Source organism: Oreochromis niloticus, linkage group LG12 (assembly GCF_001858045.2).
Source record: "Oreochromis niloticus isolate F11D_XX linkage group LG12, O_niloticus_UMD_NMBU, whole genome shotgun sequence".
Classification (NCBI taxonomy): domain Eukaryota; kingdom Metazoa; phylum Chordata; class Actinopteri; order Cichliformes; family Cichlidae; genus Oreochromis; species Oreochromis niloticus.
The window spans coordinates 554,844-564,512 of record NC_031977.2 but is presented as its reverse complement, the minus strand read 5'-3'; the positions used below and the strand labels follow the sequence as shown (position 1 = coordinate 564,512).

Sequence of the window (9,669 nt, the reverse complement as noted above, 5' to 3'; positions counted from 1 at the left end):
CCGGTGTAAAATCTCCACCAGGATGTCAGTAAAGTCTTTGCCGACGATCCCGTACTGGTGGAGTCTGCCGGACGACTGACAGCTGGGGAAGATGCACTCTGGGACTTCTTCATAACTACCCGGTCTTTAAGTCTGACATCATTAGCCGTGTCTGGGCCCAAACTCCGCTGCAGGTCTCAGAGTCAAACGAACACTGCGGCGTCACTGGCAGTTAAAAACTGTCTAAATTCTTTCATCTTTAATAAAATGATCAGCATTGCTGCTTTACCAGGTGTAACTATGAAGTTTAACATCCAGACATCCATGAAAACAGAATTTATTACATTTAACGGAGTTAGAAGTTAGCAGGAGGTTAGCTCGCTAGCTTCCACCTAAACATGATATAGCATGTTCTGACTGACAGATTTCTGACACATTCAAATGTACAGCTCTGCTATCACTTCCAACATAAATGAAGATAGAAAACTAAACAGCAGTGACATTTGTAGGGTTACTGAAGTTGGCCTAGCTGGTATATAATGATGTGCTACGTGATCCCTAGCGATACAGCCATGTTAGCATAACATAAACACAGTGAAGCTGGAGGATGAACGCTAACTTTTTTCCACTCGATAAAAGTTAACGTGAAGGTTCCCGATGGTTAGGGACAAATGCAATCGCATGGCAGGATGCTGTAAACGGACCAAACTTCAGTCAGGAGAACAACTGAGATAATCCATCCACAATACCAGGTTAGTCACTAATATACTGCTGCATGGGCTGGGCTGTAGTTACAGCGGAGGGTTTTAAAAACTGAGCTTTAAAATGACTAGTGGTAAAAAAAACTGAGAAAGGTCGACAGTGATCACTGACTGTTTTTAGGGGCTTGTTCAGACTAAATAGAACAAGATACAAAGCATTAAAACATGTTAAAAACACAACAGCCTTATTAAACGCAGGGTAGTTTGAGCACAAAGCTCACTCGCATCACAGTCTATGCCTGCATCTTGGGTCTCCTTCTCAACACCACACGACTGCTACCCCAGCTGTGACAGTACAACATGACCAAACATCGACCCAGCGGCATTCGCACCTTCCGAGGAGCTTCAGGAGGAATTAATTGAGTCTTTTTCGAGTTGGATTAGCCTGTGGCTAGAGCATGAGCAGAAGGAGTTTCGTCGCGCCTTGGAGATCCGGCTACAGCGACTGGTTTCCGGCCTGCACAGCTCCAGTTTGCCTCATGTGTGCCAGAGGACTCTGTACCTGTTGGTTTTCTCTCGTGTTCACCAGAGGTCTGTGCACCTGCTGATTCTGTGACTGTTTCCGCTGGGGGGTCCAAGGAAAAGATAAAGATAAAGATGACCTTTATTAGTCCCACAGGTGGGAAATTTGTTTTGTTACAGCAAAAGTGCAAAGTTATGTAGCAGAAATTAGAAAACACCGGAATGCAATAAAATAAAATAAAATAAAATAAAATACTATATACAATAGAATAAAAATAGAATAATATATACAATAGAATAAAATAGAATACAAATACTATATACAACTGAGTAAGAAAATACAAAAGTACAACTTTGTCAGAGAAAGAATTGAACTGCTCTAGCCTCCTGCCTCCGCTGGGGCGTCCGACGGGCTGCTTCAGCCTTCTGTCTTTGCTGGGGATCACCGTCGCCTGCAGCTTCCACTGGAGCGTCCGAGGAGCCCGTCCAGCCACCACCGTTGCCTGCAGCGCCACAACCTATACTTTCCATGCTATCGCCTGCAGCATCATCCTCGCCTGCAGCCTCTGCTTCGCCTTCAGCCTCTGCCTCATCTTGTTCTGCGGCCGCCACCCTGCCGTCGGGTCCACGCCCTCCTGAACAGTGTCGCCGCCGCTGCCTTCCACGCCGCCGGTCCCCTAAACTATTTCACCCTGGACTTCTGTGGTGTCGGTCCCCGGGTTGGCCACCTGACTTGTGTTTTGAACTGTTTCTTGAGCTCCAGTGTGTGAGTTATGGACGTTTTGTTTTGAGATTTTTGGGGACTCTGTTTTGGTTCTGTTCGAAGCACTGTGTTGATGTAATCTTGGAGAGTGTCTAAATCCTCCCTGATATCCTCCAGGGTGTTGGAGATGATCTAGCAGATATGGTTGGTTATTCGTTAATTATTTGGTATAACTGAAGCTTAGAAAATATTTGTTTATGTCTGAGCTACCATTCAGTTTTTTTCCGCCAAGTCTCCGGCATCTGACGTCTCATTCTCTGTCATTTACCTTTTCCATCACTTCCCTCTCTCCACCCACTGCATCCAAATCATTTTAATTTATATAGGTTCATTTTATAACATCTGTCCTTTCTGTATGGGAAATCACATTGTAAGATAAAGAACTTCCAAATTTATAGTAGGAAACCAGATTACATCAAAACAAGCACTTGATGACGGTCTGTTGTGTCGTGCTGTGCAGTCGTGACAGACCATCAGACTAAATTTAGAAAAGATTAATAAGTGTATTTGCTCTTATGTGAATGCATCTTTTATCTGATGAGCTCTGTAATGACAATCTAATGAAACTACAGTTACATTATTACACAACTCCAATATAAAATCCAAAAAGGGCAAACACCATTGACTCAGCTGTTTACAGGGCAGCATCACAGTTCACCTTTACTTTTACGATCAATGAATACAAGTGCGTGAACAGGCTGACGAACTGAATGGGAACGTGATAATGGCATTGTTAAATGTTTTTCTTTTTGTGAACTACTTGAAACTAATGATATAAAAACCCTGCAGTCTTCATTGAAAAGCTCTCAGGTTATAATTATCAGGACCTGTGAGATCTTTCCAGTACTCCTATAGCCAACAACAACTCAGGCCCTGGCGGGAGAAATCATGATTGGTTGCAAAGTATTGTTGTTATTATTAGTAGTAATAGTATTAGTATTATTACAACAATGATTCAGCCTTCAGCTGGAACTGGACAGGTATACGTTAGATACTAAGATGGCTTACTGTACAATATCTCTGCTACACCATGCATGTCCCTGTTTCTTAACTTTTTTATTATTTATTATTATTTTATGACTATAATTGAAATGATCACATAATGAAACCTTGCAGTATCTTTATACAACGCATGTTCCCAACTGTCAACTAATGTCTTAGTTGACTAAATTGAGGGAAAAGAAATTAGAGTAAGCGACTAGACTAAAAGTAAGAAAAAACAAACAAACACAGTAAAACTGTAAAACTGGTGAAAACACTGTTAAAAGTCCAAACTTTCTGCTTGTGCTTGTTTGTGGTGAGCAGCAGATCAAACATGTTAAGAATTATAAATGACTTCAAGCACATTCAGACCTGTGAGACTCATTCAGACACTGAGCCATGGCTCTGTGCTACATGCACACATTTCTGCATCTCTGTCATTCAGAGATTCTTTGGTTATAGATTATTTATCTTAAATTCAACAGCATTCAACTTTTTCAGGGAAGCAATTATTTTATCCAGCGTTTTCCTAAAAGCCTTATTTTTATGCTATACTGCCAGGCAGGACACACATGAGGTCTAAGGCCTGTATAAGTTTGAAACCTTTTGTCCTCTGCAATGAAAAATGGATGAAAATAAAAATGGGTATTACTTTAGCCAGCTCCTAATCTGATAAATTCTGCACTCAGCGTTGCAGTCTCCAGGATCATTGAAATGCAGCCAGATGTTGCTTTATGTTTTCCTTTGTTTCTTCAGTTTTTCCCAACACGCTTGCATTTAAACTCGGCTCCCTGGTCCCTGGCCTGTACCACTACACTTCGGAACATCCGCCCCCCTTCCTTCTTTCACATAATGGTATGATCCTAGTCTGTAGCTGCCTGTGATTGGCCACATGATGTGCCCATCAAAGTCCCACGCCTGCCTGCATGTATTCACAGCACAGCAGAAGATTTGACTCCCACATAGCGATGGGCCATTAATGACTGACATATGAAGTTATGTCGTGGGCACGATGTAACTGTATCGCAGGCTGTAACTCTGACACTCCTGATGTAGATTAACAGATTTGAGGCAACACTGATGGGCCATCAGTGGCAGATGGACACAATAATTTACCAGCATTGGGCATCAATTAAAATTGTAATAAATAGATTAAACGACTAGTAAGTCTGGTTCAACAACAGTGACCATTAGTCAGCTAGTCGACTAGTTGCTCAATAACAAAGGACAATATCAAGAGTTTGTGACCCTGACCCATCGAATGAAATAATTACATATGAAATGCACTGTAGATATGTTTTCAGTTCAGCTTTTTCAATTCAATTCAATTTTATTTATATAGCGCCAAATCACAACAAGTCGCCTCAACGTGCTTTATATTGCACAGTAGATAGTACAATAATAAATACAGAGAAAAACCCAACAATCATATGACCCCCTATGAGCAAGCACTTTGGCGACAGTGGGAAGGAAAAACTCCCTTTTAACAGGAAGAAACCTCCGGCAGAACCAGGCTCAGGGAGGGGCGGGGCCATCTGCTGCGACCGGTTGTTTTGTCGATATGATATCAGATCACAAAAGCAGCTGTAATAATAATAATGTATTTGTATGTTTATGTATGGTCTCATATCCAACATCCCATTAACAGCAGAGCTGCTGTCAGCTGTCATTTAAAGATTAAACGCTCATTTACAAATACAAGTTTAAAAATAGTACACTAGATACTCTTTAGTAGTCATATGGTCAGCAGTCGCCTGAAGGCTCTCTCTATTGTTTGTTAAAGACGCCACAATAATACAGGGAAAATCCCAACAATCACACGACCACTTGGTGACAGTAGAAAGGAAAACCTCCTTTTTAACTCCTTTACCTCCCAGTATCAAGCCTCCAGGGGTGATTGTTGTGATTTGGTGCTATATAAATAAAACTGAAAAAATAAAATAATGCTACTGTTAGTTTGTATCTTAAAGTGGGGAATGCAGCATTTTAACACTAACTAACATTAAAGAAGTGATTAATATATGGCTACAATGTCACAGAACAGGAAGTCAGAAACAGCAACATCTCTGAATGTTTGCCCCTTCTGGCACCTCTGCAGACGACTATCTTATATCCTCTTTTTAATCTCGACAAAAGCCAAAATCTGAAAAGCCATTAGGGATCAGATCTGCAGCTTTCAGATGCCTCTCAGCTAATGTTGATTTATATTCTCTCTAGCCCATCTCACCACCTTACTGCCTATATTCTAGATTTTTCTTTTATTATAGCCGATGACTATATTGTTATCAGAGCGACTAGAACTGAATGTGAGGCTTCATGTTTAGTCACCCTGAGAGGGAGTGACATTCTTCCATTAAACAGCATGCACTTAAACTTTGTGTAAGTCAGTCTGAACTCAGCTGGCACATTTATATGACGGCAGAGTTTGAATAATCTTTTCTGAGTGCAAACACAATAATAAAATGTTCATTATTCATTCTTCTTTAGTATGAAACAATCTAATCCAATGGTTATTGGCACTCACATTTTCATTAAGTGTATTCTAATCAATATGTTTTTGTTCTACATACAGCGATCAGACTGGAATTTTGGATAGCTAGGCGAATGTGAAGGAAGTCAGTGACACTGGATGATAACACTAAATGTCAGATGTAATAAGTCTCAGTGTGACTGTGCAGTACGTGGGTTGTCTTTTTTAGACCTGTCTCCAGGCAACAGACTATTATTTTAGTCTGTAGATAGACACTTCAGTCTGATTTTGCTGCCAAATATGCCAAACAGCATACACTAACATTGTTTAAGCATGTACTGTTACTAACTTCATTATCACGGCACATCTCGTTCCTTTTGGTGGAAACATCTCCATCGTTCACATGCGGCGTAGATGGTTTGGTTACTTAACATAAGATGGCTGAATCCCAGGAGCATTCCCTGCACACAGTTATTCGATTTGCTCCTACAGTTGCAGCCTAAGTGCTATACAGAGGCATATGGCCAGGCTTGTGCGAGCCTAATTACAGGCATTATCTCATTGACTATTGTAAGGGACTGTTGTGTCATCTTCCATTTATTTAATTTGGCTTTTCACTTATTGGAAAGGCCCAGTTTTGGATGAAAACTCCACATATGGGTTGAGAGAATATGGGCATTGTGAGGTGTTTTAGTGTATTAAAAATATATTCCGCATTTTGTTCTGATGTGGAGCAATTTGTTTAACAATTAGCTATACTAATTAAATTTTTGTATGGCTAATCAAACGAATATGCTAAAACATTCTTTACATTGCCAGTCTACTGTCTGGACCCATTTAACTTGATGGCTTAAAAGAGCCTCCTACTCCTGGCTTCCACTCCACTTGATCACCTAATTTGCATTTTATATTGGTAAATCAAATTAAGCACCCGTGGCTTTTAACATGATTGACTGTGGCCAGGGCTGCTCAGATGGGACTTATTCTGCACAGAAAATTAGACCAATTTAATGTGCAGAGCAGAGAGCCTGGCTCCCCTCACATTCAGCAAATCGCATTCACTCTGCTAATTAAAATGATTTTTCCCCCTTTTTGTCTGTGTTTGCCAAAGGGCTTTGATAGATTTGACCACCTGCTGTTTTACTGTACATCTCGTTTTCCTGCTTTTCCCCCATGTTGGGGCAAAAAAGCAGGTAAAACCCTGTGTGCAGGCCTTTTTAACAAAGTAATTGTACTATTCCCAGGCTGCTGTGCAGGACTACTGTTGTACTGGACTGTGAGATAAACCGATAGATAATCAATAACCCTCTGTTTTGTGTGTGTGGAGCTTGACAATGCGTTTTTTATAAATGCTAATGATACAGTTGCAGTAGCAGCCTAGTATAATGACCTACAGCATTACACTGGGGGCTTCCCATGATGCACTCAGCATTTTTTCTTTTCTCGTGTGGTTATATACCACTACAGTCTTTAATCCTTATTAAGCTGACTCTTACTTTATAGTTTGCTTTTTGTCCTGTGTTGCTCACTGCTGTCTTCTCTTTCCCCTCCAGTGGTTGTGGTGGACAACTACCACCACACGGCTCCAAATCAAAGCATAGTGCATTTATTTACAGTGAATATTAACAGTTTCAAAATGATCAGAACAGTTGCGGTGGCCCCAGACTCCACTATGGCTTAACATATTTTCCAGACTCTCTCTCAAATCCAAACAAAGACTGTTCACAGGGGATCCTCCAGGGAAACCTTGGAACAGGGAAAAGACAGGTAAGAGGAACCATTAACTCAAGGAGTACATGCAAGACAAAGATGTAGAAAGTACTGCAGCATTGTGTGGAGGCACACACACACACACACACACACATACGGAGGAAAGAGAGCAACAAGAGGACAGAAAGATTGAAAACAGCAAGTCGACCGGCGAGGACGGAGGAACAGTGATATTACCCTCCTCTTAACAATAGCCTCCTGGCGACCAACCGACCTGATCAGGGTGTTTGAGGTGAAAGACAGGACCATTCCTCCCGCATAACCAAATTTGGAAGCCCCTCCCATGCTGTCTGGGGTTCATAAACAAAGGCCCAGGTGGGAAGGTGCCCTGGAAGAAGGGCACATAAAGCCAGACTGGACTGGTTTTATCTGGAAGACACATTGTGGACTGGTTCTTATATAGCGCTTTGAGGACTCTATCTGAGCACTCAAAGCGCTATATACAACTTGTTCATTCACCCAATCACACCCATTTAAGCACTTTCTAGGGTTAGTATCTTGTCCAATAATATTTGGCATGCAGACTGGAGCAGACGGGGATCAAACCACCAACTTTCCAATCCCTGTGGATACATCACTAACTGTATTGTGTACCTTCATGTTGTGTGGTAGTTTTAAATGGTCCAGTGTAATTGGGTGCAAATTTCTTAGACTCTGTGTGAAGCAGGATATTTTTTGCAGCCAACCAAACCTTCCGACCTGACTGGTAGGATGGAGGAGGGCTTGGTGTCGATCAGCCAGGCATTTGTTTTGTATCTTTGAGGACTAACCAGATGGACCTCCACAAACAGTGACAGAGGCGAAGGTTGGCCATACCAGCTGTGAACTCCATGTAGATTAGTTGGATGAGGTGACTCAGCGAGGAGCTGATTGGCATGCTCGCTCTGACCATTTGTCTGTGAATGGAAGCCAGATGATAGATTAACCTGTGCTGAACATATTTCCTTCCAGATGCATGAAATGAACATTGGAGACAATGTCAGAACGGATGTCATATATTCTGAATACATCCTTGGTGAGTAACTGGGCGAGAGGGGAGGTACACCCTGGACAGTCTATCACAGGGCTAACACGTAGAGACACACCAACATTCACACCTATGGGTAATATATACTCACCAATTAACCTATCCACTAACTGCATGTCTTTGGACCGTGGGAGGAAGACAGAGTACCCTAACCCATGCAAACACAGAGAGAACATGCCAACTCCACACAGTAAGGCCCAGCCAGATGGTGGAGTCAAACTCAGCAGCACTATACTTTGACTTGGAGCCCTTGTTGCTGTGAGGTGACAGTGATAACAACGTGTTACTGTAACATTGACCCTAACATAATACAACAGAGAAAACGCAACAATTATGTGACCCCCTATGAGCAAGCACTTTGGCGACAGTGGGAAGAAAAAACTCCCTTTTAACAGGAAGAAACCTCCGGCAGAACCAGGCTCAGGGAGGGGCGGGGCCATCTGCTGCGACCGGTTGGGGTGAGAGAAGGAAGACAGGATAAAGACATGCTGTGGAAGAGAGACAGAGATTAATAACAGATATGATTCGATGCAGAGAGGTCTGTTAACACATAGTGAGTGAGGAAGAAACACTCATTGCATCATGGAAATAACTAAGGGAGGATTCAGGGTCACCTGGTCCAGCCCTAACTATATGCTTTAGCAAAAAGGAAAGTTTTAAGCCTAATCTTGAAAGTAGAGATAGTGTCTGTCTCCCGAATCCAAACTGGAAGCTGGTTCCACAGAAGAGGGGCCTGAAAACTGAAGGCTCTGCCTCCCATTCTACTTTTAAATACTCTAGGAACAACAAGTAAGCCTGCAGTGTGAGAGCGAAGTGCTCTAATAGGGTGATATGGTACCACAAGGTCTTTAAGATAAGATGGGGCCTGATTATTTAAGACCTTGTATGTGAGGAGCAGGATTTTGAATTTGATTCTGGATTTAACATGTGCATTAATATGTGTAATACTGTAGACTCTACAGTATTGAACACTGCACTGAGGTCTAGCAGGACAAGCACAGAGATGAGTCCACTGTCAGAGGCCATAAGAAGATCATTTGTAACCTTCACTAAAGCTGTTTCTGTGCTGTGATGAGCTCTGAAACCTGACTGAAACTCTTCAAATAAGCCATTCCTCTGCAGATGATCTGTTAGCTGTTTGACAACTACTCTTTCAAGGATGTTTGATATGAAAGGAAGGTTGGAGATTGGCCTATAATTAGCTAAGACAGCTGGGTCTAGAGATGCTTTTTAAGTAAAGGTTTAACTACAGCCAGCTTGAAGGCCTTCTGATTTGTCTTTTGTAATACAAGTCAAGTTGAAATGTGTGCACCTCTGTTTCATGAAGAGGTCGAGATGCTCACTGGACTCTCATTCAACAAAAACGCTTGAGCCTGTCTGTTGTATCAGCCCCAGAAAGGTACAAAACCTCTTCTTAGTCAAAACTGCTGACAACATCAAAAATTAGCTTTGTTGT

General features: G+C 41.9%; 1 long non-coding RNA gene across 1 annotated transcript; it reads right to left on the bottom strand.

The window, feature by feature from the left end:
• Positions 1–1,480: 1,480 nt before the first annotated feature.
• Positions 1,481–8,610, bottom strand: LOC112841894 (uncharacterized). Its single transcript, XR_003213331.1, has 3 exons — positions 7,401–8,610; positions 6,913–7,162; positions 1,481–2,097 (listed from the first exon to the last, which is right to left on the bottom strand). It is a non-coding gene; the product is annotated as an uncharacterized LOC112841894 (long non-coding RNA).
• Positions 8,611–9,669: the final 1,059 nt, after the last annotated feature.